This window comes from Somniosus microcephalus, chromosome 17, assembly GCF_052327205.1.
Source record: "Somniosus microcephalus isolate GS21.2 chromosome 17, FLI_Smic_1.0, whole genome shotgun sequence".
NCBI lineage: Eukaryota > Metazoa > Chordata > Chondrichthyes > Squaliformes > Somniosidae > Somniosus > Somniosus microcephalus.
The window spans coordinates 74649222-74674861 of NC_141003.1; positions in this window are offsets into that span (position 1 = coordinate 74649222).

Sequence of the window (25640 nt, forward strand, 5' to 3'; positions counted from 1 at the left end):
ACGCTCTTCACTGCGAGAAGTGAAAAGTAGGACCCCAGAGTTCATAGATGAAACTAAAGACCTAGATATTATCATTTTACAGGAAACTTGGTATAAAGGAAAAGGACACACTGGCTGTCCCCAAGGGTACACTGAGCTGGTGGTGCCCTCCAATAAATTACCAAGTGTAACCCAAGACAGAGACTCCGGAGGCATACTGATCTGGTTTAAAACAGAACTTAAGAATTACATCAAATTTATAAAAAAGGGCGAAAACCATATGTGGCTCAAACTTGAGAGGGAGATTATCTCAAACACCCAAGATGTTTACATTTGCGCACTTTATATCCCTCCAATCGATTCCCCGTACTTTAAAGAGGACACCTTCTCCAACATGGAGGGGGAAATTATCCAATACCAGGCCCAGGGGAACGTGTTGATCTGTGGGGACCTCAATTCAAGAACGGGCGAAGAACCAGACTTCACCAATAATCAGGGAAACAATTATGTTTTCGGGAATAACCACTTTGACATCCCTTCCCTTCCATACAGGCATAACTGCGACAAGCAGTCAAATACCAACGGAAAACAGCTACTACAGCTCTGTCGAAACCTGGGTCTGTACATTGTCAATGGTAGGTTCATAGGAGACCTCCTAGGAAGATCGACCTATTGCTCACCTCTTGGCTGCAGCACAGTAGACTATATGATTACAGACTTAGACCCATCCTCTTTCAGAGCATTCACAGTCAAACCACAAACAACACTGTCAGATCACAGTCAAATTACTATGTTCCTCAAAAAGACAGAAACAAACAACATAGAAACACAACCCAGTAAACTGTACAACACCAAAAAATCGTACAGATGGGCCAAAAACGACACGGAAAAATACCAGAAAACAATTAGCAATGCATCAACTCAAGCTCTCTTAGACACCTTTCTGGATAACATATACACTCACAATAAAGAAGGCGTAAACCGGGCAGTTAGTAAACTAAACAATATTTTTGATAATTTGGCAACAAATGCAAACTTGAAAGCTCGCAAGAACAAACCCAAAACAAAAAACTATGAAAAATGGTTTGACCGAGATTGCCATAACATGAGGAAAAAACTTAGAAAAATATCAAACCAAAAACACAGACATCCAGAAAACGAGGAACTACGCCTTACTTATTGTCAGACACTAACACAATACAGAAACACACTCAGAACCAAAAAAGAGCAATATATTAAGAATACACTCAGCTCCATGGAGGAATCCATTGATTCCAATTGTTTCTGGGAAAACTTGAAAACACTACACAAAAAACAACACGACGATTTGGCCATTCAAAATGGGGACACATGGGTAAACCACTTTGAAAAATTATACCAGAAAAAAACACTAAGACCAGAGCAACACCAAATATGCAAAAAACTGGAAAAGCTAGAAATGGCCATAAAAGATAACCAAAACCCGCTGGACGCCATAATAACAGAAAAAGAACTTCTTGAAAAACTCAAGGACCTGCGACCAGGAAAAGCCTGCGGGACAGATGGCATACTAAACGAGATGATTAAACACACAGACAACAAAATGAAACTGGCTATCCTAAAACTCTTCAACTTGGTTCTGAGTGTCGGTTATTTCCCTGATATCTGGAACAAAGGACTCATAACGCCCATATACAAAAGTGGGGACAAAATCGACCCAAACAACTATCGAGGCATCTGTGTAAACAGTAACCTGGGGAAGGTATTCTGTAGCATCATAAACAAAAGACTTATAAACTTCCTTGAGGAGCACAATGTCTTGAGTAAAAGCCAAATTGGATTCCTGCCAAACTATAGAACATCCGATCATATCTTCACCCTACAGACCCTAATTGACAAACACGTTCACAATAACAAAAGCAAAATCTACGCATGCTTTGTAGATTTCCAGAAGGCTTTCGACTCCATCTGGCATGACGGTTTATTCCTGAAACTTATCGAAAGTGGGGTAGGAGGGAAAACATATGATGTAATTAAATCAATGTATACAAACAACAAATGTGCAGTTAAAATTGGAGACAAACAAACAAAATACTTCCCACAGGGGCGGGGGGTGACGCAGGGCTCGCCAATCTCACCGACACTCTTTAATATTTACATAAATGGATTGGCAAAACTACTTGAACAATCTACAGCACCCGGCCTCACCCTATATGAATCCAAGGTTAAATTCCTCCTCTATGCAGACGACCTGGTTCTGCTGTCACCTACTAAAGAGGGGCTACAGCAAAACCTGGACCTGCTGGAGTCGTACTGCCAGACTTGGGCCCTGACAATAAATCCCCAAAAAAACAAAGTCCTTGTGTTCCAGCAAAGATCCAAACATCAGGGACCCAAAATAAATTTCACAGTAGGAACAACCAAAATTGAACAAACCACTAACTACACATACTTGGGCTTAAAAATCAGTTCTACGGGAAACTTCAAACTGGCTGTGAATGAACTGAAAGAGAAAGCAAGAAGGGCTTTCTATGCCATCAAAAAATCAATCCAAATAGAAATCCCAATTAGCATTTGGCTCAAAATTTTCAAATCAGTAATTGAACCAATTGCACTCTATGGCAGTGAGGTATGGGGACCGCTAACTCAACAAGAATTTGCAAAATGGGACAAACACCCAATTGAGATCCTACATGCAGAATTCTGTAAAAGTATCCTCCGGACTCAAAGGAAAACAGTAAACAATGCATGCAGGGCGGAACTAGGCCAATATCCATTAATAATCACTATCCAAAAAAGAGCCACCAAATTTTGGAATCACCTACAAATGAGCAATCCCCAATGCTATCACTACGACGCCCTGAAATGCCAAGAGCTGACCATAAAGAAGAATACCCTCAGTCAACTAGTCCTGGGACTCAGTGAAGTAACTACTAACAATACTAACAATAACCAGCCCCAGGACAGTGACAGGGTAACACAAAGAATTCGACCCAACACAATCGTCGCTAAGCAAAAGGAAAAATATCTGACATATTGGGCAGAAACAACAAAAACCCAAAGCAAACTCAATTGCTACTTGGCCCTAAACAGACAATACAACATAGCTGATTACCTGACCATGGTAAAGGATAACAAACTGAGAAGAACCTTGACAAGGTACAGACTTAGCGAACATAGCCTAGCGATCGAAAAAGGCAGACACAGGCAGACCAGGCTGCCAAGAGAGGACAGGATATGCTCTCACTGCAGTCAGGGAGTGGTGGAGACAGAGATGCACTTCCTCACAGCTTGTGGAAAATATCAGGGCATCAGGGAGAATTTCTACCAAAAATTCTCACAAATATGCCCTGATTTCAGAAATCTGAATGACAACCAAAAACTCCCATTCCTACTGGGAGAGGAGAGAAGCTGTATAACACTGGCGGCGCACTATGTTACAGCTTGCCATGAACAGAGGGACAACCAGTAAACTAAGAAAAAAAATATATATAAACAATGCGAATGTATATTTATACACTCAGGGATATACCTGTTTATACACTGTATGAATAGAACTGCGTTTATGTGCTAAACCATAAATGTATTTTGATGCTTTGGCAACATAAGATGTAACTTATCATGCCAATAAAGCGATTTAAATTGAAATTGAATTGAATTGAGAGGCGGAGAGGTTTAGGGAGGGAATTCCAGAGCTTAGGGCCTAAGCATGGGGTGTTGTAGGGCTGGAAGAGGCTACAGAGATCGGGAGGGGTGAGACCATGGAGCAGGAACGGGCCATTGCTGAATGGTGCTCAGACTGAACACGGCAGCCAAGGGCCGAATGGTCTCCTCCTGTGCCAGAAACACACAGGAAAGAGGCTGCTTACTTCGTCTTATCGTGCAGATTGCAGCTTTCAGGTGACGCCATCAGGCATGCACGCGTCCTTCATTCTCCCCCAGAATATTTTTCCTGGGGCGTTTTGAAAGTGGTGCTTCAGCCCGCTGCACCAGTCCCCTTGTGATAATGGATTCCGCTTCCCAATCGCCCGTCCGTCCTCAGCATCCTTCGAAAATCGCAGGTCGCGAGCGGGGCTTGGAAGACGCTGAAGAGGTTAAGGATCCCAGCTTTGACATTGACCAGTACGACCTGTACATACGGCTACTACAGGTGTAAAATTATACCTCTGACAAAAACAATTATTCATTTTAAGCAAGGAAATTTCGGGAGCAAGCTCTTTACATCCAAGTCTATAAAAGGCATTAGAACATCAGGACAGGCAACCAAAAGCTTGGTCAAAGAGGTAGGTTTTAAGGAGCTTCTTAAAGGAGGAGAGAGAGGTAGAGAGGCGGAGAGGTTTAGGGAGGGAATTCCAGAGCTTAGGGCCTCGGCAGCTGAAGGTACGACCACTAATGGTGGAGCAATTAAAATCGGGGATGTGCAAGAGGCCAGAATTGGAGGAGCGCAGAGATCTTGGAGGCTTGTAGGGCTGGAGGAGGTTACAGAGATAGGGAGGGGCGAGGTCATGGAGGGATTTGAAAACAAGGATGAGGATTTAAAAATGGACCCGTTCCCTGACAATGATACTGCAGGAAACAAATTTCTTGCGCCTGACATCATATTCAGCGACATCAGCCTCGTCAGCTTCTTCCAAGCCGGGCATGCGTCCTGTGACTTTCAAAGTAAAATTAACGCAAGCAGCGTAAAGATGGCGGCTGTGTGGTTGTTCCAGAAAGGGAAACGGTGAAAAGCAGAGCAAGGCCGGTCTGTGAGTGAGCAACAGCGGGGCCACCGATCCACCCCACCCCCGCCACCTCCAGAATCAGGCAGCGTGACGCGAGGATGTGCTGCAGCACGGCTGTCTGACAGCTCGGTGTGGGCGTGGGTGTGGGAAGGATGAGGTGAGGGGGCTCTGTGTGGGGAGGGTGCTCTCCGGGGACAGGGGGCCGATGTATGTGCGGGGCCACCCGGGAGAATCCGGAGGGTAGATCGCCGTGTGTCCTGTTCCCCGCCCCACCCTCCATGGAGGCTGGTACTGGTATTGATGATCTGAGGTGTGCGTGAGAGAGAGTGTGTGTGTGTATGTGTGTGTGTGAGAGTGTGTGAGCGTGTGTGTGTGTGTGTGTGTGTGTGTGAGTGTGTGAGAGTGTGAGAGTGTGTGTGTGAGAGTGTGTGAGTGTGAGAGTGTGAGAGTATGTGGGGATGATTCAGGGTGTGAGTGTGTGTGAGTGTGTGTGTGAGTGTGTGTGAGTGTGTGTGTGAGTGTGTATGAGTATGTGTGTGAGAATGTGTCTGAGAGTGTGTGTGAGTGTGTGTGTGAGAGTGTGTGAGTGTGTGTGTGAGAGTGTGTGAGTGTGAGAGTGTGAGAGTATGTGGGGATGATTCAGGGTGTGAGTGTGTGTGAGTGTGTGTGAGTGTGTGTGTGAGAGTGTGTGAGTGTGAGAGTGTGAGAGTATGTGGGGATGTATCAGGGTGTGAGTGTGTGTGAGTGTGTGTGAGTGTGTGTGTGAGAGTGTGTGAGTGTGAGAGTGTGTGAGAGTGTGAGTGTGTGTGTGAGTGTGAGTGTGTGTGTGTGTGTGAATGTGTGTGTGAGTGTGTGAGAGTGTGTGAGTGTGAGAGTGTGTGAGTGTGTGTGGGGATGATTCAGGGTCTGAGTGTGTGTGAGTGTGAGTGTGAGTGGGGATGATTCAGGGTCTGAGTGTGTGTGAGTGTGAGTGGGGATGATTCAGGGTCTGAGTGTGTGTGAGTGCGAGTGTGAGTGGGGATGATTCAGGGTGTGAGTGTGTGTGTGTGTGTGTGTGTGAGTGTGTGTGGGGATGATTCAGGGTGTGAGTGTGTGTGTGTGTGAGTGTGTGTGGGGATGATTCAGACACACACACCCTATTCCACACCTAAAACATAAGCTTGCTGTTATGTTCATTAATAACTAGTCATTTTTATTAAGAACAGCTAGCTTTTGCTAGACACTTTATTGAGCACATGTGGACTAGGTACAGTATCTGTAGAGGCCTCCATCTTGACTGCTGCCTTGTGGGTAGCCTAGTGCATCGTGGGTAGCCCACTCTTATATACATACAGCACCACCTAGTGTACCATTCCAGAATGACAGGTTACTGATCATTACATCCCCCTTTCTTTGAAGTTAAACAAAATCAGTATCAATCAATATCAATCAATAACAACATAAACATCTTCAACAGTCAATACATTTTCAATGTAGTTTTCTTTGTACTCAAAGATTAAGTCTATCAGGCTTTTTTACTTCACGTGTGGATCTTCTCAGCACAGGTAAGTCTGATGTGTTTTCATGAGAGCCTGTATGTGTATTTGTGTTAGATTGTTCTGGTGGTGAGTGACAAGATTCAGTTGCGGCATTGTCATCGATTTGCTCTTCGATAGTCTCTTGTGTTTTTAGGAGGGAACGGCGGTTCCTCCTGAGAATCTGTCCTTCCTCAGTTCTAACAGTGTATGACCTTGGTCCTACTTCCTCAAGAACTGTAGCTTTCCTGTTCCATGCATCTGGATCCTCAATCCTGACAACATCATCCCTTGTCAATGGTTTCAGAGTTTTGGATGACTTGTCATAGTATGATTTCTGTTTCAGCTTTAACAGTTGAAGTCTCTGTCTCAGTTCCTTACTCTGCTTTTCTTTTGCACAGCAGGGTAGCATGGTACGCAACTTGCGACCCATTAGGAGTTCAGCAGGTGAAGAACCAAAGTCTAAAGGTGAGGCTCGGTAGCTCAGCAGGGCGAGATAAGGATCAGACTTGCTTTCTGTCGCTTTCTTCAGTAGCTGCTTGAGAACTTGAACACCTTTCTCTGCCTTACCATTCGACTGAGCATGCAAAGGACTGGATGTGATGTGTTGAAAGTCATAATGTGCTGCAAACTGTTGCCACTCCTTACAGTTGAAGCACGGACCATTGTCGCTAACGGCAATCCTGGGAATTCCATGTCTGGCGAAGATGGATTTCACATGCATTATGACACTGCTTGCTGTGGTGCTTGAGAGCAGCGCCATCTCAGGATAGTTAGAATAGTAGTCAATCACTATTAGATAGTCTTTACCATTTAAATGAAAAAGGTCCATACCAACCTTTTGCCATGGTGCTGTTGGTATGTCAGTTACTATCATTGGTTCCTTTGCTTGTTTGTTTTGGTGTTTCTGACATGTCTCACATTTGCCTATCATGTTCTCAATGTCCTTATTTATGCCAGGCCAATAAACAGTGTCTCTTGCTCTCCTTTTGCATTTTTCAATTCCGAGGTGTCCCTCATGAATCCTTTTGAGCATGTCTTGACGTAGAGCCTGTGGAATGACTATTCTGTTCTGTTTTAGTAATAGTCCACTTGTGACACTCAATTCTGACCTTATGTGAAAATATTTTGGACAGGAACCTTTTGGCCAACCATGATGAATGTTCTCTATTACTGTTTGTAAAACTGTATCTTTTACTGTTTCTTCTGCTATTTGCTTTGATTTTGTGTCTGACACGGGCAGCGCAGCAGTGACCATACTCACATGAACATCCACGTCTTCTTCAGTAGAGCTCACATGACTCATTGTGGGTGCTCGGGATAGTGCATCTGCTAACACTATGTATTTGCCTGGTGTGTCGATCAGTTCAAAGTCATATCTTTGCAGCTTCATCATGAGTCGTTGAGTCCTTGGAGACATCTCATTCAGGTTCTTTTTTATGATGGCAACCAGTGGGCTGTGGTCTGTCTCAACTGTGAAGGTGGGAAGTCCATATATGTAGCCATGAAACTTTTCTAGTCCAACTACCAAGCCTAGACATTCTTTTTCAATCTGGGCGTATCGACACTCAGTATCAGTCATAGACCTGGAGGCATAGGCAACAGGCTTCCAATCTTCACCCTCTGCTTGTAGCAAGACCGCACCTAGGCCATCTTTTGATGCATCCATTGACACTTTGATTCTTTTTGTTGGGTCAAAGAAGGTGAGTACAGGTGTGGTTGTCAGCACTGTTTTGAGGTTTATCCACTCTTGTTCATGTCTTTCTGTCCATGCGAGCTCATTTGTTTTACGTAGCAGGTCTCGCAGACAGGCTGTCTTGGCTGACAAGTTAGGAATGAACTTTCCAATGAAGTTTATCATCCCCATGATGCGTAGCACTCCTTTTTTGTCAGTGGGTCGGGGCATTTTGAGTATGGCATTTACTTTTTCCATATCTGGCTCTATTCCTTTACCAGATAGATTATCTCCTAGGAAAGTGACTTCCTGGACGCCAAACTGACACTTGGCTTTGTTGAGCTTCAGTCCATTCCGGCGTATGCTCTGTAGCACTTTAGTCAGTCTCTCATTGTGTTCTTTCAGTGTGGAGCCCCAGATGATGATGTCATCAACATAGACCCGAACTCCTTCCAGAACTTCAATTATGTGTTCCATCGCTCTATGAAAGATTTCAGATGCAGATATTATCCCGAAAGGCATTCTGAGGAAACAATACCTGCCAAATGGTGTGTTGAAGGTACAGTATTTGGTGCTCTCTTCATCCAGTTTTAGTTGCCAAAATCCTTGTGAGGCATCGAGCTTTGTAAAGTATCTGGCACCTGGCATTTCACTGGTGATTTCTTCTCGCTTGGGAATCTGGTAGTGTTCACGTTTTATGTTTGCATTTAAGTCCTTTGGATCCATGCATATTCTTAGATCATTGTTCTTTTTCTTTACACATACCATGGAGTTAACCCAGTCTGTTGGCTCTTCGACTTTCCTGATGACTCCTAGTGTGGTCATTCTGTCCAGTTCATTCTTGAGCCGGTCACGCAGGGGTGCTGGAACTCTTCGTGGAGCATGTACCACTGGCTGAGCATCCTCCTTTAGCTGGATCTTGTAAGTGAATGGTAGAACTCCAAATCCTTTGAACACATCCTGGAAATTATTCACTACAGACTCCACCGAGTCATCTGGTCTGCTTATGGCACAGTTTAAATGGTAGACTCTCTTGACCAGTTCTAAGTCCTCACAAGCTTTGTCACCCAGTAGTGAATCAAGTCCTTCAGCCACAACAGAAAACATGAGATGATGCACTTTGTCTTTGACTGTCACTTTAAGTCTGCATACACCTAAGCTATCTATTTTCTGTCCATTATAGTCCTTCAGTAGTACTGACTTTTTCAGTATTTTGGGCTTTTCTTTCATATTGTTAATGTCACTCATACTGATTAAGTTTGCTTTTGCCCCAGTGTCTAGTTTCAATGTAACTAATGCTCCATTTACCTGCAGTGGGATCATCCATTTGTCCTCTTTTACTGCATTAACTTTATGTTCAGCATTGTTAATTCCTGAGGGCTGCACATTTTCTGTATCTTTTTTGATATTGTCACATGACACCATTCCTACAAAACATGTCTCACTTAAATCAGTGTCCTCAATCATATTAACTCGTTGCCCTTTCTTTGTTTTTACTTTTGAAAAGCATTGTTTGGCAAAGTGATTCTTTCCATTACACTTTGTGCACATTTTTCCAAACACTGGGCATTGTCTTAACTGGTGTTTGTAACCACAGCGTTAACAATTAAAAATTTCATCCTCCGATTGCTTTTCATTTCTGTTCTGCCCACGTTTCTTCCCCTTGTAGGACACAGCACCGACAGCAGCATTATCACTCATTACAATCGCATCATTATTGATTTCACTGAAAGTCTTCACGTGCTTTCGAGCTAGCTCGCTGGCTTGGCATATTTTCACAGCAATTTCCAATGTTAGTTCGGTTTCTCTCAACAGACGTTCCCTGACTTTTTTATCATGAATACCAAACACAATCTGGTCACGAATCATGGATGCTTTCAGCTCAGAGAAATTACATGTCTGTGCTTTCAGTTTCAGGTCAGTCATAAAGCTATCAAAAGTCTCATTTTGCTGCTGTGTCCAAGAATGGAAGATGTACCTCTCATAGGTTTCATTCTTTTTAGGAGAACAATGTGTATCAAACTTCTTTAGCACATTGTCTAATTTTTCTCTGTTCTCCTCTGGATTAAATACAAATGTATTAAATACCTCTATCACCTGTGGGCCTGCAACCGTGAGCAGCAACGCTATTTTCCTTGCATCTGGCTTCATACCGTACCTGATGGCAGCAATGTAGAGTTCGAATTGTTGTTTAAAAGTCTGCCAATTGTAGTCGATATTTCCTGTGAGTTTCAAACGCTCTGGTGGCTTCAAATTCTCCATGTCGCGTTGCACAATATTCAGCAGATCTTACCAATCCTGGTACCATGTTATGTTCATTAATAACTAGTCGTTTTTATTAAGAACAGCTTGCTTTTGCTAGACACTTTATTGAGCACATGTGGACTAGGTACAGTATCTGTAGAGGCCTCCATCTTGACTGCTGCCTTGTGGGTAGCCTAGTGCATCGTGGGTAGCCCACTCTTATATACATACAGCACCACCTAGTGTACCATTCCAGAATGAGAGGTTACTGATCATTACACTTGCCTGTTCATTCCACAAATGCTGACTGATCTGTTGTTTGTTTCCAGCATTTTCTGTTTTAGTTTCAGATATCCAGCATCTGCAGTCTTTTGTTTTTTACAGGCCTTAATTTCTGTTGCCTCTAATTAAAACTGCTAGCCGTTAGATTTAAGCTATACGGGACAATGAGACACTATTGATCTTTGGTTTGCAGGAGAATGTGCTGCAGTCGACAATCCTACACTGATTTAAAGACTGTCCAAATTCGGACCTCATCGCGAGAGCCGGCGTGTGTAAGTTACTATTTTCAGATTTCAATTCTTTTAAGTGCCTTCAGGCTCCTGGAGCCAAATACTTTCATGGAAATAGCTGTTGATTAAATGAATGTGTTTCTTAAGTTTTTCTCGTACTAAGATAAATTATGTTAGAACAGAAAACATCCTCTTCTCTGATTAAGATATTTATAGCACTATGAAAAATACACTTTCTTCTTTGTAATTATCACTGTAGTTAATAAAACTGTCCTTTTGCTGGGCTATTTGTAATATACAGATCAACATGTGATTAATTTTGTGATGGTTGTCATAATCATAAAGTTAGATTCCTGTTTTTATGCACACCTACCTAAACAAATATAGTGATATTTAGTCTGAAGTAATTGTTTAATAGACTCGGAGCTATGTGAATGAGTCATCTGATTATATGTTTCTCCTAATGAGATCTGAGCATGTGCAGATGTCTGCTGGTAAAGGAAATAGCGGTGTTAAACTGTAATCAAGCAGGCACATGAGATTTACTTACAGATCTTTATTTAGACCGGGTTTTTTCTTATTTATTCATGGGATGTGGGCGTCGCTGGCAAGGCTAGCATTTATTGCCCATCCCTAATTGCCCTTGAGAAGGCAGTGGTAAGCCGCCTTCTTGAACCACTGCAGTCCATGTGCTGAAGGTACTCCCACAGTGCTGTTAGGTAGGGAGTTCCAGGATTTTGATCCATCAATGATGAAGGAACAGCGATAAACTTCCAAGTCAGGATGGTGTGTGACTTGGAGGTTGTGGTGTTCCCATGCGTCTGCTGCCCTTGTCCTTCTAGGTGGTAGAGGTCGTGGGTTTGGGAGGTGCTGCCGAAGCAGCCTTGGCGAGTTGCTGCAGTGCATCTTGTAGATGGTACACGCTGCAGCCACGGTACGCCGGTTCTCAAACTTTTTGCTTCTGAGGCCCCCCTCCCATGTTCTCCCTGTAGCACAACGCAAGTATTTTTTCTGTCTAAAAATTCTCTCAGCTCCGCTCCCACTCACCGTGTTATTGCTGCAGCAGAAAATACTGGTCCCCACACCCATCCCATTCCTTCTTTTCCACCACATGACCCCCAATCACCTGACACCCACCCCCAGTCTCCCTCTTTCACCCGCAACCCCCGACTCCCTCACCAACTGTTCCTGGCACAACAGCCGGTCCCCGATATCTGATAGACTGTCAGTCGAACAGCCTTTTTCCGCCATCTCCAATATTTTCACAACTAATAAACAAAAGTGTGCAACGAAAATGAAAATAACACCATTTTTTTTAAGGCCCGTATGATTTTTCTCCCAAATTGCTCGCAGCAATGACCAGCTTAATGTTTTATTCCTGGCAACTCCAGCACGATCCTGGAAGGTTGGAATCCTAGCTGGGGGCCAACATTGGGTGTGAACAATCAGTGATGCCCCCCTTGGTACAGCAAGACTGCTGACACTCAAGGTATAGGCTCACAGGTGAAGAATGAATGAGGTTAGGAACCAAAGGGCAGCCAGCAGCCTTCTAACTATACTGCAGCGCGAGTCAGCACTCTTGCTAAAATCTGTCGGCTAACCGGGAGTTTCCGATAATGCGCAGAATAAGTTAAGGGTGCAGTCGGACGCTTTTGGTCGCGAGTCTAGATGTCGAATCAGCTGGACGCGTAGGTGGTTTCGGTGGCGCTCTGCCGGTTGTACCGCAGCTGTTCGGCCAGCAGGCCAGTTCACCCGTATATAGAGCGGGACCTGGTGCGAGGAGAGCAGAGGGCGGAGAGCTCGAGCAGAGGGATCTGCGCTCAGTGGCAGCTGCCGCCGTCACCTCACAGACGTTCGGGACGGGGGGGGGGAAGCAGAGCGCCAGAGCCGCCAGCTTGCTCAGCTCGATCCTGCCTTTATGCAACGATGTATTTTTCTTTTTTTTTAAATCCCGGAGGTTATTTATGACGGGTCCTCTGAAACCCTCTCCAGTTGAGAACCCCCGATTTAGACCATTTGCCCTGCGTGAACACTGTGAGATATTCTTCTTACATTTTTTCAGAATAACTGCACAGCCGCCATCTTTACGCTGCTTACGGTTTTTTTTTTACTTTGAAAATCACAGGACGCCCGCCCGGCTCAGAAGAGGCTGAAGTCGCTGAATATGACGTCGCGGCATTAAGCTGGAACTGCGCAGGCACGAGAAATTCATTTCCTGTAGTTTCGCTGTCAGGAAACGCGTCCTTAAAGTTAAGTTTAAGTGTCAGCTTGGCTCAGTTGATAGTAATGTTGCTTCTGAATCAGCAAGCTCCCTGGCCCAGAATTTGAGTACTTCATGCACTCCACTGCAGTACTGGAGGAATTCTGCCTGGTGTCTGCATCAACATTCCTCCCTGGACGAACACTATCAAAAACAGATGAACTACTTGATGTAAGAAAACTACTAGGCACTTGGTCTAAGCGTTAAACAAAGCTTTAATCAACTGTTTTACAAAATGGAGGTCTAGTTGTGTCCTTCACTAGTTCCTGTTAAGAATGTCCTGCGCAAGCTGGGCCCGTGCCCGAGTATTTATACTCTCCCTGGACAGCGCCACCCATAGGCCACTCAGTATTATTTCATAAGTCTTTCTTTCTTGAATGACTGATTCACGTCACTACTATTGTTGAATCTTGCACAAAATGCCACATTTGTTTCCATAACAACAGTGGCTCCACCACACAATGATTAATTGTATGTGAATCACTTTTAAATAGATCTGACAGACCAGATAAGGCATTATATAAATGTGTCCTTGTTTCTATTTTTAACCCTTCCAGGATAAGTGAACACCATAATATGTGCAAAAGCAAAATACTGCGGATGCAGAAGTTCTGGCGAAAGGTCATCGACCTGAAATGTTAACTCTGTTTTTCTCTCTCCACAGATGCTGCCTGACCTGCTGAGTATTTCCAGAATTTGCTGTTTTTATCCCACGGTATGTGCACCTGAAATGTTCCACCAGCTCTCCAAAGGCAAATTTCATGCAATTAGGGTCTATATGAAGATTGGACTCTGTAAGGTTGAAAGAAAAGCAGATAATGTGTCAATTGCCAAACAGATCCATTGCTGTTGCTAGTCGCTTAGTATGTCCCAACTTGTTACCTCAGACACTCATTTCCTTACCCTCTCCAGCAAGCCCATGCAACCACTTTGAACCAACAAGAGATGCTTTGGTACCAAATTACTGGGACAGTATTAGCAAGCTTTACTCTATCACCTATGCTGTACCTGACTTGGGAATGCTAGATGCTGGCACTTGGATGCCAGGCGTCCAAACTATGAAAATATCCCATTCCCCGAAATGGACATCCCTCATGTTGGGTTAAAAACAAAACTACCCAAAATGAAGCAGCTTTTAAACAGTGATCAGCCGAGGGAAATGTTAGCATTCCAGTCCCATTGCCTAGAACTACAGGAACTACTACCCTCCAGGTTGGGGCCCCCGGAGTGCACACATCTTCCCTGCACCTTCATTAGTGATACTAGGTGACCTTTACACACCCTGTGAACTTCGTGAACTCTCATTAGTAATAGCTGGTCCCTTTCTGTTTCCTTTACAAATAGATGTTCCTTTTAGCATCATTAGCAATAGTGGATAACCCTTATATAATCAGTGGGCCTCATAAACTCTCATTACTATTAGTCAGTGCGTGTCTTCGAATAACTGCTTTGCACCATCATTAGCATCACAAGGTGATCATTTTTGGCCGGTGGACCTTCCCATAAACTCTCATTACTCTTACTCAGCCTGTGTCTTCATATATCTGCGTTACACCATCATTAGCAGCACGATGTCCTTTGGCTGATGGGTAACCCCATAAACTCTCGTTAGTATCAGTCAGCGTGCATCTGCTTCATGTACCAATTCCCCTCGCACCCATTGTTAGTCACACTGGGCGACCTTTCTATGGTTTGTAACCCTACTCATAAGCTCCAATTACTATCAGCCAGGTCCGTGTCTGTTTCATAAACGCATCTGCTTGCACCATCATTAGCAACGCGGGGCGATTCTTCCCAAGGTCCGGGGACCTCTCCTTAAACACTCATTAGTGTTAGTCAGTCTTGCTGGAAAAAGTATCTTCCAAACCTGGAAGAGAGATATTAGCAAATATCACTGCGAAATCACCTGAAATATACAGGCCCATAAGAAAGTTTTATTTGTAATCCAATGTGGGATAGAATCAATTAAGAGGTTCTGGAACCTACTTTAGACTTTCGCCTCAACAGAACTGTGTACTCTAGAATTAGGATCTAAATCATCTTGGCTAATCCTTGCTCTATAGCATAATGTAATACTCATTTGGTCACATGTAGATTAGGAAGTGATGCCCCACTTCCCACTTCCTTAAGCTTTATTCTCTTACAGAATATCCAGCTCTATCACCTGTGGTCTCAGGAGGTACGTACAATGCACCCTCACTCATGGCTCATTGGTCTTTCATTGAGGGCGAGCAACTCACAGGGTTACGGACGAACAGCGGGAGAGTGGTACTGAGCACGACTGCTCTTTCAAAGAGCCAGCACGGGCACGATGGGCTGAATGGCCTCCTTCTAGGCTGTCAGTTTGTGTCTTAGATTCACCAGACTGATACCTGGGATGGCAGGAATGACGTATGAGGAGAGATTGGGCCAATTAGGCTTATACTCGCTGGAGTTTAGAAGAATGAGAGGGGATCTCATTAAAACTTATAAAATTCTAACAGGACTAGACAGACTAGATGCAGGAAGGATGTTCCCGGTGGCGGGGGAGTCCAGAACCAGGGGTCACAGTCTAAGGATAAGGAGTAAGCCATTTAGGACTGAGATGAGGAGGAATTTCTTCACCCAGAGAGTGGTGAACCTGTGGAATTCTCTACCACACAAGGCAGTTGAGGCCAATTCATTAAATATATTCAAGAAGGGGTTAGATATATTTCTTAAGGCTAAAGGGATCAAGGGATATGGGGAGAAAGCAGGGACAGGGTACTGAATTTGGATGATCAGCCATGATCTCATTAAATGGTGGAACAGGCTCGAGGGGCCGAATGGCCTACTCCTGCTCCTATCTCCTACGTTTCTATGTACGAATCTTTGAATTACGACCATACAAAGTTGACGGCCAGTCCCACAATATGATGGCAGGAAAAACATGACTGAACTCTTCTTACCGCCCCTCCTCTCCCCCCCAACCTCCGCCTCCTCCACTTCCCACCCACCCCCACAACCATGTAATCTCCTGAGAGAGGAGAAAAAAAGCAGGGCCAATAAGAGAAAAACTACTTTGGCTAATTCCTCTCTGTCCCCCTCAGGCAATCAGAACCAGTCCAGGAGATCACACAGACCAGGTGTTATCTATAAAGACACTTAACCTTCTATATGGTGCAACCTCTGCGCCAGTCAAGAACCAGCCCAGCTCCCTCTTGAAGGCGTTACAGAGTGTCCGCACCCACCACACCAGTAGGCAACGTAATCCAGAGGCTCACTACTCTCTGGGAAAAGAAGAACAGCCTAACATCTAGTCTATTCCTACTCATACATAGTTTAAACAATAATTCATAGAATCATAGAATAGTACAGCACAGAAGGAGGCCATTCAGCCCATCGAGTCTGCACCGGCTCTTTCGAAGAGCAATCCACTTAGTCCCACTCCCCGCTCTTTCCCCATATCCCTGCAAATTTTTCTCCTTCAAGTATTTATCTAATTCCCTTTTGAAGGTTCCTATTGAATCTGTATCCACCGCCCTATCAGGCAGCGCATTCCAAATCCTAACCACTCGTTGCATAAAAAAGTTTTTCCTCATGTCGCCTCTGGTTCTTTTGCCAATCACCTTAAATCTGTGCCCTCTGGTTATCGACCCTTCAGCCATTGGAAACAGTTTCTCTTTATTTACTCTATCTAAATCCTTCATGATTTTAAACACCTCGATCAAATCTCCTCTGAGCCTTCTCTGCTCCAAGGAGAACAGCCCCAGCTGCTCCAGTCTATCCACGTAACTGTAATCCCTCATTCCTGGAACCATTCTAGTAAATCTCTTCTGTAATCTCTCCAAAGCCTTCATGTCCTTTCTAAAGTGTGGAGCCCAGAATGGGACACAATACACCAGCTGGGGCTGAACTAGTGTTTTATACAGGTTTAGTTTAACTTCCTGGCTTTTGTCATCTCTGCCTCTATTTATAAAGCCCAGGATCCCATTTGCTTTATTAACCGCTTTGTTAACCTGTCCTGCCTCCTTCAAAGATTTGTGCACCAACACCCCCAGGTCTCTCTGTTCTTGCACCCCCTGTAAAATTGTACCATTTAGCTTTTATTGTCTCTCCTCAGTCTTCCTAGCAAAATGTATCACCTCACACTTTCCTGTGTTAAACTTCATCTGCCACATGTCCGCCCAGTCCACCAGCCTGTCTATGTCCTCTTGACGTCTACTATTATCTTCCTCAGTGTTTCCCATTAATTAATCATGGATCCGTTCGTCAACATGGAATCTTCATGGATTGAGCAAAAGTATTTATTTGTCTGCGGAGAAGGGTCTCTATGTTATATTAGAAGATTACTGGCTAGCTTGGTAGCAGGATGGTGCACCAAGGCAAGTTCTCATTATTGGCTTGGTGACCTTGGGAGACATTTCACATGGCAGCCAGGTATGGTGAGGCCAGAAGAGGATAAGCAACAAGCGGGTCAGCAAGCCCATGGTCCCATTACAGAACCAGGTTAGTAGAGGCCGAACAGTGGGTCATGTGTTTGCCCTGTATCTCAGAGAATGGCTCATGGTACAAGGCGATCAAAAGGATAGAAAACAACAACATCTTGCATTTATATAGCATCTTTAACGTAGTAAAACGTCCCAAAGCACTTCATAGGAGTGTAATCATTTGACACCGAGCCACATAAGGAGATAATAGGACAGCAGCTGGGTTTTAGGGTGCGTCTTAAAGGAGGAGAGAGAGGTTAAGAGCCGGAGAGGTTTAAGAAGGGAATAAAAGACAATATAAATGAAAAGAAAGGAAATGGTTAAAGAAATTAGTAAAAATAAATGCCAGTGCAATATATAAAAAATATCATTAACTGATCCCAGACCAAAAAAATGTAATTTTCAGAGCCCAGTATTACCATTAAAGTTCAAAGCAATTTTTGTGTGAGATCTTTCTGAACAGCTAATGCATAGTCTGATGGAAAGGGCATTGAATGCTTCTAGCTAATCGCATTGACAGTTCTGACATCTGTAGCATTGTTTCTGTTTCTCCAGCAACAGAGAATGACAAAAAGACAGACTTTATCTTCCAGACTAACAATTCTTTGAGGTCAGCAACAGCATAGCTACACACAAGCCACGGGCAGTAAGAGTGTTCTTTTTTTTTGCCTACTACAAAAATGGCTACTTCTTCTAATAATGAGCACAGCGCAGTTGCTTTATCTCTTCAATCACTCGATTTTAGGGGGTGATAGTATCGTACAAAGACTTAACACGTTTGTTTCAAATTCCTTTGCTGGCTATTCCACAAACGGGCAACCCATTTTTCAAAAATAGTTTCACGTCTCCCTTAAAACAGCAGATAAAAGAATTTGATACAAAGGCATTAAGCATTCACATGATGCTATTGCAGAGTAATTTCCAGCTTAAAGAGGCTTAACTTCCACTGGTAGTGCATTAGTTAATTCACTGTGTGCCATTTTAAATGATTAATCAACGTCAAATAACCATTAAATCCCAATTAGAGTTTTCTAACAAAATCTCTTAACCCTAACCCAAACTGTGATCGGCAGTTCACCTTCCCATTGGTGCCAATCAATAGATTGAAAATATTGCAGATAGTTGCATCAGTGCAACTGCTGGACAGGAAGGGGCTTTAGGGCAGCAAATTCTTTTGTACTAGGTCATGTTCGTGCTCTGCTCCCACTCTAAATCCCAGAATTTCCTCTGATCTTCATCCTCCCCATCACTTTAGATTTTGTTACGCCACTGGATGGCTGCCATTCTCTATTTCAAGTAGAAATGCCCCATATTTGATAGATTACGTATAACCAACATTGAGGCTGACATGATGGTCTGGATTCTCCGCTGCGATCCTGCCCAAGACTGGGCAGAATAGTGGAGGAGAATGAGGGTTATTTTTTGCATCCAACCTGAGATACCCTCCTCCCACTTCCGGTGCGACCACCACTGACCACCTCTATCCCACCCATCGCATTCAAATGGTGGTGGAGGGGGGAGATGTGGGGGTAGACTCTGGTCCCTGACAGATTTCCCTCCCGTCTGCCCATTTCACCACTGCTTCCCCAGGCCGCCATGTGGATGGTGGCGGTGGGACTGGGGAAGAGACAGTAACCGCTCTGAGGTGCCCCTCGTGGAAGGAGAGGGCCTTGTTGCACTCTCGTTTCCCTATATTCTGGTTTCTGTTACGTCCGTGTGTAATGAGACACAGACTGCGGAGAACGGTACAACAGGTGTTTACTCAACGTGGCTCACACTGCAACTGATCTGTACAGATTACTACTCAGTGTTATATACAGGTGTGGTCACTGCCGGTACTGCAGTATACATGAGCTGTAAAACATAGTTCCCCCCCTTAAAGGTGTAATGATATCAGCAAATAGTGATGGTATTTGCCTGTTTGATTATGATGCCTTACCAGCATGTTTGCCTGATTGATTACTTATGCCTGACCAGCAGAGGGCATGTGAGAGACAAGCAGTTTAGTTTTACTTTCGTTTTAGAGGGATCTCTAAGATGGATCTCAAACATGATGTCTCCTGTAATGCTGTTTAACTGAGTTGAACATACTTTAGATAAAAAGTCATTCTCTTTCATAAATGAGTCATCATTGAACCCACATACAAGTCGATACATGGTGTCAGAAGTGGGATTGAAAGAGATGAAGAGGAAAAATCTGAAGTTAAATCAGCTCTCCACATATTAGCAAGCCAAAAGAGAACATCGTTACTTACCATTGGAGAATAGCTAACGAAGTGAAAAAATGGAAGGTTTACACCCACCGGCGAAGCTTCAGTTGACAGGTAATGTGGAGAAGGTTCAAACAACGTTTGGAGTTGTATTTATCAGCAATCAGAGCTGACGAGAAAAGTGATAAAATGAAAGCGTCATTGTTCTTACATGTCGTGGGTGATGAAGCGCTGGAGGTGTATAATAACTTCACATTCGCTGCTGATGGAGACAAGATGAAGCTAGATAAAATAATGGAACAGTTTGAGGCCTACTGCATACCTAAACGTAATGTGACGTTTGAGAGGCACAGATTTTTCACATGTGTACAGAAAACGGGTGAGACTATTGATCAGTATGTGACTGAACTGAGAAACCGAAGCAAAACATGTGAATTTGAGGGACTGACAGACTCGCTGATAAAAGACAGACTGGTGTGTGGTATTCCAGATAATGGTCTAAGGGAAAGACTGCTAAGAGAGCAAAATCTAGACCTGGGAAAAGCCATAGCACTGTGTAGGGCTACAGAGACTGTGAAGTCGCAGGCAAAGGAGCTGTTCAGTGACAGTAGCTGCAACGTGGATGCAGTGAGAAAGAACGGACACAAACCGTTTAACAAAAAGAGCGCCAATGTGAAAAAAGAGGCGTGGCCAGCGAACAAAAATGAAAGGGCCAATCGAAAGTCATGTAGTCGATGCGGTACAGAGCATCCACCAAAAAAGTGTCCAGCATATGGTAAAAAATGCAATAGTTGCAACAAAAACAACCATTATGCCCATTGCTGTAAGAACCAAACGCAACAAAGCAAGGTCCATGCAGTAGATGAAAGCGAGATAGAGGAGTTCAATGTAGATGTTGTGTCTGAAAACAAAAAAGAAAAAAGAGACTGGATGTTGACACTAAAAGTGAATGACATACGTATTCCATTTAAATTGGATACTGGAGCACAATTTAATGTGATATCAGAGACTGATTTTAAGAAAATTAGACCCAGACCAAAGATACATGGAATAAAAGTGAAAGTGACAGGATACTCAGGTACTGATATACCAGTGAAAGGAAGATGCATTGTCAAAGTAACACACAAGTCATAGAGTCATAGAGTCATAGAGTTTTACAGCACAGAAAGAGGCCCTTCGGCCCATCGTGTCTGCGCCGCCCATCCATCCCTGTCCAGTCTAATCCCATTTTCCAGCATTTGGTCCATAGCCTTGTATGCAATGGCATTTCAAGTGCTCATCCAAATGCTTCTTGAATGTTGTGAGGGTTCCTATCTCTACCACCCTTTCAGGCATTGAATTCCACATTCCAACCACCCTCTGGGTGAAGAAGTTCCTCCTCAAATCCCCTCTAAATCTCCTGCCCCTTACCCTGAATCTATGCCCCCTTGTTATTGACCCCCCTACTAAGGGGAAAAGTTCCTCTTTATCTACCCTATCTATGCCCCTCATCATTTTGTACACCTCAATCAGGTCCCCCCTCAGCCTTCTCTGCTCCAAGGAAAACAACCCCAGCCTGTCCAGTCTCTCTTCATAGCTGAGGCGCTCCATCCCAGGTAACATCCTGGTGAATCTTCTCTGCACCCTCTCCAAAGCAATCACATCCTTCCTATAGTGAGGTGACCAGAACTGCACACAGTACTCCAGCTGTGGCCTCACCAGCGTTTTGTACAGCTCCATCATAACCTCCCTGCTCTTATATTCTATGCCTCGGCTAATGAAGGCAAGTATCCCATATGCCTTTTTAACCACCTTATCTACCTGCTCCGCTGCCTTCAGGGATCTATGTACATGTACACCAAGGTCCCTCTGACCCTCTGTACTTCCTAGGGTCCTACCACTCATTGTGTATTCCCTTGCCTTATTTGTCCGTCCAAAATGCATCACCTCGCACTTTTCAGTGTTAAATTCCATTTGCCACTTTTCCGCCCATCTGACCAACCCGTTTATATCGTCCTGTAGCCTGAGGCTTTCCTCCTCGCAATTTACCACCCCACCAATTTTCGTGTCATCTGCGAACTTACTGATCATACCTTTTACATTCTCATCCAAATCATTTATGTAGATCACAAACAACAAGGGACCCAGCACCGATCCCTGAGGTACCCCACTGGACACAGGCTTCCAGTCACAAAAGCAACCTTCGACCATCACCCTCTGCCTCCTGCCACTCAGCCAGTTTAGGATGCAACGCGCCAAGGCACCCTGGATCCCATGGGCTCTTACCTTCTTGACCAGTCTCCTATGCGGGACTTTGTCAAAAGCTTTACTGAAGTCCATGTAAACCACATCCACAGCATTTCCCTCATCCACCCCCATAGTCACCCCCTCGAAAAATTCAATCAGATTTGTCAGACATGATTTACCCTTGACAAAGCCATGCTGACTATCCCCGATTAATCCTTGCCTCTCCAAGTGGAGATTAATTTTGTCCCTCAGAATTTTTTCCAATAATTTCCCCACCACAGATGTTAGACTCACTGGCCTGTAATTCCCTGGTTTATCCCTGCTACCCTTCTTGAATAATGGTACTACATTAGCTGTTCTCCAGTCCTCTGGTACATCCCCTGTGGCCAGAGAGGTTCTGAAAATTTGTGTCAGAGCCCCTGCAATCTCCTCCTTTGCCTCCCACAGCAGCCTGGGATACATCTCGTCCGGGCCTGGGGATTTATCCACTTTTTGGCCTGCTAAAACTGCTAGCACCTCCTCCCTCTCGATGCTAATATGTTCAAGTATGTCACAGTCCCCTTGCCCGATTTCTATGTCTGCATCGTCTTTCTCCATAGTGAACACAGATGCAAAAAATTTATTTAAAACCCCGCCTACATCCTCTGGCTCTACACACAGATTGCCACTTTGGTCCCTAATGGGCCCTACCCTTTCCCTGGTTATCCTCTTGCCCTTAATATACTTATAAAACGCCTTAGGATTTTCCTTTATTTTGCTCGCCAGTGTTATTTCATGGCCCCTCCTCGCCCTCCTAATTTCTTTTTTAAGTATGCCCCTGCACTTTTTATACTCCTCTAGGTCTTCTTCCGTCTTTAGTCTTTTGTAACTGCCAAAAGCCCCCCTTTTATTTCTAATGCATTTTTATATATCCCTTGTCATCCAAGGTTCCCTTTGCTTGTTGGTCCCACCCTTGACCTTTACAGGAACATGTTGGCGTTGTACTCTCTCTATTTCCCTTCTGAAAGTCTCCCACTGTTTTGATGTGGATTTTCCTATAAGCAGCTGCTCCCAGTCCACTTTGGCCAGATCCTGCCTTATCATATTAAAATCGGCCTTCCCCCAATTTAGAACCCTTATTTCCGGGCCGTCTTTGTCTTTTTCCATGACCACCTTAAATCTCACCGAATTATGGTCACTGTCGCCAAAATGCTCTCCTACTGACACTTCCACCACTTGCCCGGCTACATTCCCCAGAATTAGGTCCAGTACCGCCCCCTCTCTTGTAGGACTTTCTACATGTTGGCTCAAAAAGCTCTCCTGGATGCACTTTAAGAATTCTGCACCCTCTAAGCCTTTCACACGCTGACTGTCCCAATTTATATTGGGGAAGTTGAAATCCCCCACTATTATTACCCTATTATTTTTGCACTTTTCTGAGATTTGCCTACATATCTGTTCCTCTATCTCCCCCTGACTGTTTGGGGGCCTATAGTACACTCCCAGCAAAGTGCTTGCCCCCTTTTTGTTTTTAAGTTCTACCCATATGGCCTCATTAGAGGAACCCGCTAATATATCATCCCTCCTTACAGCAGTAATTGACTCCTTAATTAATATTGCAACACCCCCTCCCCTTTTACACCCCCCTCTGTCTCGCCTGAAGATTCTATACCCCGGAATATTGAGCTGCCAGTCCTGACAAGGACAGAGAGCACACGCTAGCATTAATCGTGGTGCCAAAGGATGTGCAGGCCATACTAGGTTTAAAAGCCTGTGAGAGACTGAACCTGGTAAAGAGAGTCCTCGTTGTGGAAAGCGAAGGAGAGACAGTCTATGATGAACTCATGAAAGAGTACAAAGACCTATTTCAGGGTCTAGGCTGCATTCCAGGAGAACACACGATCAGAGTAGATAAAAGTATGCCAACGGTTATACATCCATGCAGAAAAGTTCCGTTTGCTCTTCAAAAGCAACTGAAGACAGAGTTGGACAGGATGGAAAGCCTGAACGTGATTCAGAAGATAGATGAGCCAACTGAGTGGGTGAGTTCCCTCGTCGTTGTGGACAAAAAGAATGGAAAGCTCAGAATTTGCCTGGATCCAAGAGATCTAAACAGAGCAATAAAGAAAGAGAGAGCACTTCAAGCTTCCTACATGTGAGGAAATCATGTCACAGTTTGCAAATGCAAAGTATTTCAGCAAGTTAGATGCATCATCAGGATTTTGGCAGATGAAATTGGACGAGACAAGTTCAAGACTGTGCACGTTCAACAGTCCATTTGGCAGATACAGATTCCTAAGGTTACCATTTGGCATTGCCTCAGCTCCTGAAGTGTATCACAAAACTATCCATATGATCTATGAGCATCTGGAGGGAGTTGATACATCAATGGATGACATCATAGTATGGGGAACCACGAGAACTGAGCATGACGAGAGACTGAAAAAAGTGCTGGAAGCAACAAGGAAAACAAACCTGAAGCTGAATAGAGAGAAATGCCAGCTCGGGGTGACAGAACTGACATTCGTGGGAGATATCCTTAGCAGTGAGGGCATCAGACCAGATCCCAGAAAGGTGTCCGCCATTGAGAATATGCCAAAGCCACAATGCAAAAAGGACGTGCAGAGGTTTAATGGAATGATCAACTACATGTGTAAATTCATATCCAACGTCTCAGAAAAGATGGCGCCACTGAGAAGACTAACTGAAAAGAACATAGAATGGGAATGGAATCATGAGCATGAGAAGTCATGGAGCGATCTAAAGAAACTGCTCACAGAGGAACCAGTTCTGAGGTTTTATGACCCAGCGACACCCATCAAGATATCATCAGATGCATCACAGAGTGGGCTTGGTGGCGTTCTTCTGCAAAAATATGACTACTGGAAACCTATTGCATATGCATCGCGCTCAATGACAGACGCGGAGATGCGATATGCTCAAATAGAAAAGGAGCTGCTCAGCATCACATACGCCTGTGAAAGATTTCACCAGTTTGTGGCAGGACAAGCAATCAGTGTAGAGACTGACCATAAGCCCTTAATTGCATTGTTCCAAAAGCCACTAAATAGCTGTCCGCTTAGAATACAAAGAATGATGATCAGGCTGCAACGCTATACACTGAATGTTGCGTACACACCGGGTAAGCTGATGTATACGGCAGACACGTTGTCCAGAGCTGTTGACCCAAGTGAGCCCGCAAACACCAAAATGGATGAAAAAGTGAACGCCTACGTGGACATGATCACAAGTGCACTGCCCATAGCAGATGCAAAAATGGAGCTCATAAAGACTGAGACAAACAAAGATGAAACAATGAGACGACTGAGGAAAAGCATCTTGGATGGATGGCCCAACATGAAGCAAGACTGCTCACCTGACATGGCAGAGTACTGGAACTGCAGGGCGGAACTATCACTGGTCGAAGACATCATCTGCAAAGGAAGTAAAATAGTTATCCCAAAGAGTCTGAGAAAAGAGATGCTAAAAAGGATCCATGGAGGACATCTGGGAATCGAAAAGTGTAAGAAAAGAGCACGAGAGGTGATGTACTGGCCACGAATCAACCAAGATGTGACAAATGAGGTGTCAAACTGCACAATATGCCTGAAATATCGCGCAAGCAATCCGGTAGAACCACTAAAGCCACACCCAGCGCCAGACAGACCTTACCAGAAGGTAGGCGCTGACCTATTCGTATGTCAAGGGAAGGATTATCTTGTAGTCACAGACTATTACTCCCTGTATTCAGAAGTTGGTAGACTGTACACCACCACTGCAGATGCTGTGATAACATGTATGAAAGCCATATTCTCCAGACATGGCGTGGCAAGCGAGGTCTTCACAGACAACGGACCCCAGTTTTACAATGCAAGTTTCCGACACTTTGC